Genomic DNA, 10,938 nt, shown 5'->3' with positions numbered 1-10,938 from the left:
GGATCCCCCAGGTTTAATATAATCACACACAAACCCCAGTAGATTGTGCTGGGATTTCCCTGGTGTAATATAATCACAGATAGACCCCAGTAGATTGTTCTGGGATCTCCCAGGTGTAATATAATCATACACAGGCCCCAGTAGATGGTGCTGGGATCCCCCGGGTGTAATATAATCAAACACAGGCCCCAGTAGATTGTGCTGGGATCCCACAGGTGTAATATAACCACACACAGACCCCAGTAGATTGTGCTGGGATCACCCAGGTGTAATATAATCATACACAGGCCCCAGTAGATTGTGCTGGGATTTCCCTGGTGTAATATAATCACAGATAGACCCCAGTAGATTGTACTGGGATCTTCCTGGTGTAATATAATCACACACAGACCCCAGTAGATTGTGCTGGGATCTCCCAGGTGTAATATAATCACACACAGACCCCAGTAGATTGTGCTGGGATCCCCCAGGTGTAATATAATCACAAACAGGCCCCAGTAGATTGTGCTAGGATCCCCTAGGTGTAATATAATCACACACAGGCCCCAGTAGATTGTGCTGGGATCCCCTAGGTGTAATATAATCACACACAGGCCCCAGTAGATTGTGCTGGGATCCCCCAGGTGTAATATAATCACACACAGACCCCAGTAGATTGTGCTGGGATCCCACCGGTGTAATATAATCAAACACAGGCCCCAGTAGATTGTGCTGAGATCCCCCAGGTGTAATATAATCACACACAGGCCCCAGTAGATAGTGCTGGGATCCCCCAGGTATAATATAATCACACACAGGCCCCAGTAGATAGTGCTGGGATCCCCCAGGTATAATATAATCAAACACAGGCCCCAGTAGATTGTGCTGGGATCCCCCAGGTGTAATATAATCACACACAGGCCCCAGTAGATTGTGCTGAGATCCCCCAGGTGTAATATAATCACACACAGGCCCAGTAGATTGTGCTGGGATCCCCCAGGTATAATATAATCACACACAGGCCCCAGTAGATAGTGCTGGGATCCCCCAGGTATAATATAATCACACACAGGCCCCAGTAGATTGTGCTGGGATCCCCCAGGTGTAATATAATCACACACAGGCCCCAGTAGATTGTGCTGGGATCCCCCAGGTGTAATATAATCATACACAGGCCCCAGTAGATTGTGCTGAGATCCCCCAGGTATAATATAATCACACACAGGCCCAGTAGATTGTGCTGGGATCCCCCAGGTATAATATAATCACACACAGGCCCCAGTAGATTGTGCTGGGATCCCCCAGGTATAATATAATCACACACAGGCCCCAGTAGATTGTGCTGGGATCCCCCAGGTATAATATAATCACACACAGGCCCCAGTAGATTGTGCTGGGATCTCATCTTTTTTGGGTCATACGATCACCCACAGGTCTCGATGGCTGTGCTGTATCGTCTCTAGTGATTAGGAGATGATCGACTGTCGCTCTTCTGTATTCCTCTTCTCTTGATTCTGCTCTATGTTCTCTGGTATTTCCCATCTCAATCTTCTCTTCTCTTCTCTTTTCTCTCCCCCACTGTAGGCCGTTCGCCACCACGCGTCCTCCAGCCAGGAGGGTGGGACGGCCTGGGCCGCGGGATTCTTCACAACCGGCATCAACGCTGCTCCGTGATCGCTCGTCCAGAGGCACAGTACAAGTGGGGTGAGTCCATCGTTTCTCCCCCTCTCTCTGAAACCCACCTCCTTCCTCCTACTCTCTCTTTCCTTCAACCCTTATATCCCTCTCTCCCCTCATCCCCTCCACCTCCCCCATCTGTTGTGATCACCAGCACCGGGATGATTATTATTTTATTCCGTGTCTTTTTCAGTGTCACAGTGGAGCAGTGAGCTTGCCAACCCCTTGACATTGTACTGTGCTCACAGAATGGGCATTCAACTGTCGGGAGCAAGCCGATCGTAACAATTACCCTCCAGGGTGTCCTCTTCTCTCACGTGCTCTGTCCAGAGAGAATATTCCAGGGAGTCTGAAAAAACAGCAGGCTTTACATTGCCACGCCAACAGAAGGTCTATCAAACAAAGCTCCCCCGCGCATCCTCCCACCTAGTTCCCAGTCTCAGTGGGTAGCGCTCTCGCCTCTGAGTCAGAAGGTCGTGGGTTCAAGTCCCACTCCAGAGCCTTTGGCTCAAAATCCAGGCTGACGCTCCCAGTGCAATGCTGAGGGAGCGCCGCACTGCCGGAGGTGCCGTCTTCGGATGAGACGTTAAAAACCAAGCACCGTCTGCTCTCTCCGGTGAACCTCAAACATCCCGCGGCACTATTTCAAAGACGAGCAGGGGAGTTCTCCCTGGTGTCCTGGCCAATATTTATCCCTCAACCAACATCACTAATGACAAATTATCTGGTCGCTATCACACTGCAGTTTGTGGGAGCTTGCTGTGCGCAAATTGGCTGCCACGTTTCCTACTTTACAACAGCAACTACACTTCAAAAGTGCTTCATTGTCTGTGAAGCTCTTTGGGACGTCCGGTGGTCGTGAAAGGCGCTGTATAAATGCAAGTTCTTTCTTTCTTCTTCTTTCTGACGACTGTGCTGTACTTTATTCATATACAGCGCAGGTGGCCCAGGGCTCACTGGGTATATGCACCACTGGACGGGGCACTGAGTCCAAGGATGTAATTTCAACCCCCAAAAACGGGTGGGTTTGGGTTGGGTGGGAAGTTAAAATGTTAAAAATCTCAAACCCGAACTCAAACTCATGCATTTCTGGTTTTAATGGAGGAGGGACGCGGGGTGGGCGACCAACCCACTCCCAGGAAGCAGGTCGGCCTCTTAACCTCTTTAGGATGGTGCGTGTCTCCATTTTAACAGGATTTATGTTTTAACTGTAGCCGTCCGGGTTTCCCAGGCCACGTGTCAAGGGTCGGATCCATCAGGTAAGTGCCTTAACAGCGCTGCTTGTGGTTAGGGAGGAGCAGGAGTGTTTCCCCCAGACTCAACAAGCCACCTTAAGGCCAAGGCTTCTTCATCAAACCCGCGACCTCTTCCACCTAGAAGGACAAGGGCAGCAGGCGCATGGGAACACCACCACCTCCAAGCTCCCCTCCAAGTTACACACCATCCTGACTTGGAAATATATCAGCCGATCCTCCATCGTCGCTGGGTCAAAATCCTGGAACTCCCTCCCTAACAGCACTGTGGGAGCAGCTTCACCACACAGACTGCAGCGGTTCAAGAAGGCGGCTCACCACCACCTTCTCAAGGGATGGGCAATAAATGGCGGCCTTGCCAGCAATGCCCACATCCCATGAATGAATTTTTTAAAAACGCACCCCCATCTCCACCGGACACACAGAAGCAAAACGTATGAGGTTCAAGTTACCCCCTACGTTTCTACAAATGCCTCATCGTCCCTGGGCTCAGGAAAGGAGGAAGGAGGGTGGGGGGAGGAGAAAAGCCGTCAGTCGGCGTTCCCAGTTATAAGTGCTATCCAGTGACACTTTAACTCAAGGGGACTGGAATACAAAGGGGTGGAAGCTGTGTTTCGGTTGTATGAAGCTCTGGAGCACTGCGTTCAGTCCTGGGCCCCGCCCCTCAGGGAGGATATATCGGCCTTGGAGGGGAGGCAGCGCAGATTCACCAGAATGATACCGGAGCGAAAAGAGTTAAATCGATAGATTTTTGAACATTAAGGAAATCGAGGGATAAGAACATAAGAACATAAGGATATGGGGATCGGGTGGGAAAGTGGAGTTGAGGTCAAAGAGCAGCCACAATCTCATTGAATGGCGAAGCAGGCTCGAGGGGCCGTATGGCCAACTCCTGCTCCTATTTCTAATGCTCTTAAATTATGAGGACAGGTTTCATAGACTGGGCTTGTATCCCTTTGAGTATAAAAGATTAAAGGGTGATCTAATTGAGGTGCTTAAGTTGATCAAAGGATTCGATTGGGTAGATAGAGAGAAAGGTTGCTTGTAGTCCCTATTTCCTCTGGTGGGGGGAGTGTCCAGAACAAGGGGGCATAGCCTTAAAATTGGAGCCCAGCCGTTCAGGGGTGATGTCAGGACGCAGTTCTTCACACAAAGGGTGGGGGAAATCTGGAACACTCTCCCCAGAAATCTGTTGAGGCTGGGGGGTCAATTGAAAATGTCAAAACTGAGAGTGATAGATTTTTGTTGGGTATTGAGGGCTACGGAGGAACCAAGGCAGGTAAACGGAGTAAAGATAAAAATCAGCCACGATCTCATTGAATGGCGGAACAGGCTCGTGGGGCTGAATGGCTGTTCCTAATGTTCCAGAATGTACACGGGTGCGTGCAAGTGTTTGGCAAGGGCGGGGTCGGGGTCAGCACTCCACGGTCGAATGGCCGATTTGTAATCACTGTCTCGACCGGCGCACGATCACCGGCCACTCAGGGAAAGTAACAGACGCCGGCTCTCATCTGTGGGGACATATCCGCCTTTCGGTATTCAGGGGGGGCGGGAGGGGCACCGCACGAGGGAATGAGGAGGGGGGCGAGGAGGGGAGAGGGGAGAAGAGGGGAGAGAGGAGAGAGGAGAGGGGGAGGGGAGAGAAGGGGAGAGGGGGGAGGAGGGGAGAGGGGGGGAGGAGGGGAGAGGGGAGGGGAGGGGAGAAGGGAGGGGAGAAGGGAGGGGAGGGGAGAAGGGAGGGGAAGGGAGAAGGGGGAGGGGAGAAGGGGTGAGGGGAGAAGGGGGGAGGGGAGAGGGGAGAGGGGAGAGGGGAGGGGAGGGGAGGGGAGAGGGGAGAAGAGGGGAGAGAGGAGAGAGGAGAGGGGAGAGGGGAGAGAAGGGGAGAGGGGGGAGGAGGGGAGAGGGGCAGAGGGGAGGGGAGGGAGGGGAGGGGAGAGGGAGGGGAGAAGGGAGGGGAGAAGGGAGGGAGGGGAGGGGAGAAGGGGAGAGGGGGGAGGAGGGGAGAGGGGAGAGGGGAGGGGAGGGGAGAGGGGAGGGGGGGGGAGGGGAGAAGGGAGGGGAGAAGGGAGGGGAGGGAGGGGAGAGGAGGGGAAGGGAGAAGAGAGGGGAGGGGAGAAGGGGAGGGAGAAGGGGTGAGGGGAGAAGGGGGGAGGGGAAAAGGGGGAGGGGGAAGGGGAGAAGGGGGAGGGGAGAAGGGGAGGGGGAGAGGGGAGGGGGAGAGAGGGGGAGAGGGGAGTGGAGGGGGGAGAGGGGAGAGGGGAGAAGGGAGGGGGAGAGGGGAGGGGGAAAGGAGGAGAGGGGAGGGGGGAGAGGAGAAGAGGGGGAAAGGAGAGGGAGGGGGGAGAGGAGGGAGGGGAGAAGAGAAGGGGGAGGGGAGAAGGAGGAGGGGGGAGGGGGAGGGGAGAAGGGGAGGGGGGAGTGGAGAGGGGGAGGGGAGGGGAGGGGAGAAGGGGGAGGTGAGAAGGGGGAGGGGGGAGGGGAGTGAGAGGGGGAGGGGAGGAGGAGAAGGGGGAGGGGAGGAGGAGAAGGGGGAGGGAGAGGGTGGGAGGGGAGAGGGGGAAGGGGAGGAGGGGGAGGGGGGAGAGTGGAGAGGGGAGAGGGGGGACGGGAGAGGGGGAACGGGAGAGGGAGGGGAGAGGGGAGAGGGGGAGAGGGGAGGGGAGAGAATGGTAGAGGGAGGGGGAGAGGGAGGTAGAGGGGGAGGGGAGCAGAGGGAGGGGGGAGAGGGAGGGCGGAGAGAGGGGGGAGAGAGAGAGGGGGGAGAGAGGGGGGGAGAGAGGGGGGAGAGAGAGGGGGAGAGAGAGAGGGGGAGACAGGGAGGCGGGAGGAGAGAGGGGGTGGGGTGGAGGCGGGGGGAGAGAGTGGGTGGGGGAGAGGCGGGAGAGAGAGGGGTGGGGAGAGGCGGGGAGAGAGAGGGGTGGGGGGAGGCGGGGGGAGAGAGGGGGTGGGGGGAAGCGGGGGGAGAGAGGGGGTGGGGGAAGCGGGGGGAGAGAGGAGAGAGGAGAGGGAGGAGGAGGGGAGGGAGGAGGAAGGCAGGGAGGAGGAGGGCAGGGAGGGGGAGGGAGGTGGAGGGGAGGGAGGAGGAGGGGAGGGAGGAGGGAGGGGAGGGAGGAGTAGGGGAGGGATGGGGAGGGAGGAGGAGGGGAGGGAGGAGGGGAGGGAGGGGAGGGGGGATGAGGGAGAGGGAGGAGGAGGGTGGAGGGAGGAGGGGGATGGGGAAGGAGGAGCAGGAGGGAGGAGGAGGGGGAGGAGTGAGGAGGGGGAGGAGGAAGGGGAGGAGGAAAGGGGAGGAGGGGAGAGGAGGGGAGGGGGGAGAGGAGGGGAGGGGGAAGAGGAGGGGAGTGCTGAGGAGGAGGGGAGGGCTGAGGAGGAGGGGAGAGGAGGGGAGGGGGGAGGAGAGGAGGGGGGAGGGGCAGGGGGAGAGGAGGGGGAGGATGACTGGAGGAGGAAGGGATGAGAGCGGGGGGAGGATGAGAGGAGGGGGGAGAGGGGGAGGGGAGGGGGAGAGGAGGGGGGAGAGGGGGAGGGGAGGGGGAGAGGAGGGGAGGCGGGGGGAGGGGAGAAGGGTCCCAGTCGGGACCAGCGGGAGCAGTGAGTCGGAGCCCGGTATAAAAACCGGAGAGCAGCGAGGCCCGAGACCAGTCGGGACCAGCGGGAGCAGTGAGTCGGAGCCCAGTATAAAAACCGGAGAGCAGCGAGGCCCGAGACCAGTCGGGACCAGCGGGAGCAGTGAGTCGGAGCCCGGTATAAAAACCGGAGAGCAGCGAGGCCCGAGACCAGTCGGGACCAGCGGGAGCAGTGAGTCGGAGCCCGTATAAAAACCGGAGAGCAGCGAGGCCCGAGACCAGTCGGGACCAGCGGGAGCAGTGAGTCGGAGCCCGGTATAAAAACCGGAGAGCAGCGAGGCCCGAGACCAGTCGGAGCACGGAGCCTGGGAGGTGAGGAGCCGGTATAAAAACCGGAGAGCAGCGAGGCCCGAGAGCAGTCGGAGCACGGAGCCTGGGAGGTGAGGAGCCCGGTATAAAAACCGGAGAGCAGCGAGGCCCGAGAGCAGTCGGAGCACGGAGCCTGGGAGGTGAGGAGCCCGGTATAAAAACCGGAGAGCAGCGAGGCCCGAGAGCAGTCGGAGCACGGAGCCTGGGAGGTGAGGAGCCCGGTATAAAAACCGGAGAGCAGCGAGGCCCGAGAGCAGTCGGAGCACGGAGCCTGGGAGGTGAGGAGCCCGGTATAAAAACCAGAGAGCAGCGAGGCCCGAGAGCAGTCGGAGCACGGAGCCTGGGAGGTGAGGAGCCCGGTATAAAAACCGGAGAGCAGCGAGGCCCGAGAGCAGTCGGAGCACGGAGCCTGGGAGGTGAGGAGCCCGGTATAAAAACCGGAGAGCAGCGAGGCCCGAGAGCAGTCGGAGCACGGAGCCTGGGAGGTGAGGAGCCCGGTATAAAAACCGGAGAGCAGCGAGGCATACCAACTCAGCAGCGGGGAGAGAGGTAAAAAGTAATCAGAGTGTGACGTCACCAGGGAGCAGGTAAGTGATTGGTTGGTGAGTATTTCTCTCTTTTCAATACAAGCTTGACTTCTGTGGTGTTAAATTTCTAGGGTCTCTGGTGTAGTGGGGACAGTTGGTAAATAAAGCGCCCTAGAGTATACCTGTAACTGGGGTATTGAATAAATTTTTAAATAAATTAAAGGAGTAAGTCATGGCAGGAGAGTTCAGACCCGTGTTCTGCTCCTCTTGCTCCATGTGGGAAGTCAGGGACGCTGCCAGTGTCCCTGACGACCATGTGTGCGGGAAATGCATCCAGCTGCAGCTACTTGTAGACCGCATTATGGCGCTCGAGCTGCGGGTGGATGAATTTTGGAGCATGCGCGATGCTGAGAGGCTCGTGGATAGCACGTTTAGCAAGTTGTTCACGCCTCAGGGTAGGGCTGCACAGGGGGTGACCATCAGGCGGAGCAACAAAGGCAGGCAGGTAGTGCAGGGAACCCCTGCGGACATCCCCCTTTCAACAAGTATACCAAGTTGGATACTGTTGAGGGGATGACTTACCAGGGGAAGGCAGCAGCAGCCAGCTTCCTGGCACCAGGGAAGCTTCTGCTGCTCAGAAAGGGAGGAAAAAGAGTGGGAGAGCAATAGTGGTAGGGGATTCTATCGTAAGGGGAACAGATAGGCGTTTCTGTGGCAGCAAACGTGACTCCAGGAAGGTTTGTTGCCTCCCTGTGGCCAGGGTCAGGGATGTCACTGAGCGGCTGCAGGGCATTCTTAAGGGGGAGGGGGAGCAGGCAGAGGTCGTGGTCCACATTGGGATCAACGACATAGGAAGGAAGGGAGATGGGGTCCTGCATCAAGAATTTAGGGAGCTAGGTAACAGATTAAAGAGCAGGACCTCAAAGGTTGTAATCTCTGGATTACTCCCAGTGCCACGTGCTAGTGAGTATAGGAATGGGAGGATAGAGCAGATGAATGCGTGGCTAAGGAGTTGGTGTAGGGGGGAGGGTTTTACTTTCCTGGATCACTGGCCTGCTTCTGGGAAAGGTGGGACTTGTACAAGTCGGACGGGTTGCACCTGAACCAGAGCGGGACAAATATCCTTGCGGGGAGGTTTGCTAGCACTGTTGGGGGGGTTTAAACTAACTTGGCAGGGGGATGGGATACAGAGGGGAGCTGAACTAGGGGGTGATGTGCTGCCAATTATAGAGAAAAAAACAAGTCAGCTTGGTAGACAGGGCAAACATATAAGGGCAAGGCTGGATGGCATCTATTTTAATGCAAGGAGTCTTGCAAATAAGGTGGATGAACTGAAGGTGTTGATAAACACATGGGAGTATGATATTGTTGCTATCACGGAGACATGGTTGAGGAGGGGCAAGACTGGCAGCTCAATATTCCGGGGTACAGAATCTTCAGGCGAGACAGAGGGGGAGGTATAAGAGGAGGGGGTGTCGCAATATTAATTAAGGAGTCAATTACTGCAGTAAGGAGGGATGATATATTAGCAGGTTCCTCTAATGAGGCCATATGGGTGGAGTTTAAAAACAAAAAGGGGGCAAGCACTTTGCTGGGAGTATACTATAGGCCTCCAAACAGTCAGGGGGAGATAGAGGAACAGATATGTAGGCAAATCTCAGAGAAATGTGCAAATAATAGGGTAATAATAATGGGGGATTTCAACTTCCCCAATATTAACTGGGATAGTCAGAGTGTGAAAGGCTCAGAGGGTGTAGAATTCTTAAAGTGCATCCAGGAGAGCTTTTTGAGCCAGCATGTAGAAAGTCCTGCAAGAGAGGGGGCGGTACTGGACCTAATTCTAGGAATGTGGCTGGCCAAGTGGAAAAAGTGCTAGTAGGTGAGCACTTTGGTGACAGTGACCATAATATGGTGAGATTTAAGGTGGTCATGGAAAAGGACATGGATGGGCCGGAAATAAAGGTTCTAAATTGGGGAAGGCCGATTTTAATAGGATAAGGCAGGATCTGGCCAAAATGGACTGGGATCAGCTACTTGTAGGAAAATCCGCATCGGAGCAATGGGAGGCTTTCAGAAGGGAGATTGAGATCATACAATGGCAACATGTTCCCGTAAAGGTCAAGGGTGGTTCCAAAAACCACAGGGAACCTTGGATGTCAGGGGATATACGAGAATGGATTAGGAAAAAAAGGAGGGCTTTTGGCAGATACAAAAGGCTAAAGTCGGAGGAAGCCCTAGAGGAGTACAAAAAGTGCAGGGGGATACTTAAAAAGAAATTAGGAGATCAAGGAGGGGCCATGAAATAACACTGGCGAGCAAAATAAAGGAAAATCCTAAGATGTTTTATAAGTATATTAAGGGTAAGAGGATAACTAGGGAAAAAATAGGGCCCATTAGGGACAAAAGTGGCAATCTGTGTGTGGAGCCGGAAGATGTAGGAGGGGTTCTAAATGAATTTTTTGCATCTGTTTTCACTATGGAGAAGGACGATGTAGACATAGAAATAGGGCAGGGGGACTGTGATATGCTCGAACATATTAACATCGAGAGGGAGGAGGTATTGGCGGTTTTAGCTGGCCTAAAAATGGATAAATCCCCAGGCCCGGATGAAATGTATCCAGGCTGCTGTGTGAGGCAAAGGAAGAGATTGCGGGGGCTCTAACACATATATTCAGGACCTCTCTGGCCACAGGGGATGTGCCAGAGGACTGGAGAACCGCTAATGTAGTACCATTATTCAAGAAGGGAAGTAGGGAAAAACCGGGAAACTACAGGCCAGTGAGCCTAACATCAGTGGTAGGAAAATTATTGGAAAAAATTCTGAGGGACAAAATTTGTCTCCACTTGGAGAGGCAAGGATTAATCAGGGATAGTCAACATGGCTTTGTCAAGGGAAGATCATGTCTGACTAATTTGATTGAATTTTTTGAGGGGGTGACTAGGTGTGTGGATGAGGGTAACGCAGTGGATGTGGTATACATGGATTTCAGTAAGGCCTTCGATAAAGTCCCGCACAGGAGACTGGTCAAGAAGGTAAGAGCCCATGGAATCCAGGGTGCCTTGGCACATTGGATACAAAACTGGCTTACTGGCAGAAGGCAGAGGGTGATGGTCGAAGGTTGTTTGTGTGACTGGAAGCCTGTGGCCAGTGGGGTGCCACAGGGATCGGTCCCTTGCTGTTTGTGGTCTACATTAATGACTTGGATATGAATGTAAAAGGTATGATCAGTAAGTTCGCGGATGATACAAAAATTGGTAGGGTGGTAAATAGCGAGGAGGGTAGCCTCAGTCTGCAGGACGATATAGATGGGTTGGTCAGATGGGCGGAACAGTGGCAAATGGAATTTAACCCGGAAAAGTGCGAGGTGATGCACTTTGGGGGGACTAACAAGGCAAGGGAATACACAATGAATGGTAAGACCCTAGGCAAGACGGAGGGTCAGAGAGATCTGGGTGTGCAAGTACACAGATCCCTGAAGGCGGCGGAACAGGTGGATAAGGTGGTAAAAAAGGCATATGGGATACTTGCCTTCATTAGCCGAGGCATTGAATATAAGAGCAAGGAGG

General features: G+C 54.7%; 1 protein-coding gene across 1 annotated transcript in view; it reads left to right on the top strand.

Moving 5' to 3' along the window:
• The first annotated feature begins 1,554 nt into the window (after positions 1-1,554).
• The window catches only part of LOC147095740 (ras/Rap GTPase-activating protein SynGAP-like), a 756,836-nt gene continuing 747,452 nt past the window's right edge, over positions 1,555-10,938 (top strand). Inside the window, exon 1 of the mRNA XM_085974794.1 lies at positions 1,555-1,683. The gene's annotated coding sequence lies outside the window, so the exon portion shown is untranslated. The remainder of the gene's footprint in view (positions 1,684-10,938) is intronic.

This window comes from Somniosus microcephalus, unplaced genomic scaffold (assembly GCF_052327205.1).
Source record: "Somniosus microcephalus isolate GS21.2 unplaced genomic scaffold, FLI_Smic_1.0 unresolved_chr1, whole genome shotgun sequence".
Lineage (NCBI taxonomy): Eukaryota > Metazoa > Chordata > Chondrichthyes > Squaliformes > Somniosidae > Somniosus > Somniosus microcephalus.
Note: the sequence above shows the minus strand (reverse complement) of the source record. Positions and strands in the feature narration are given on the sequence as shown.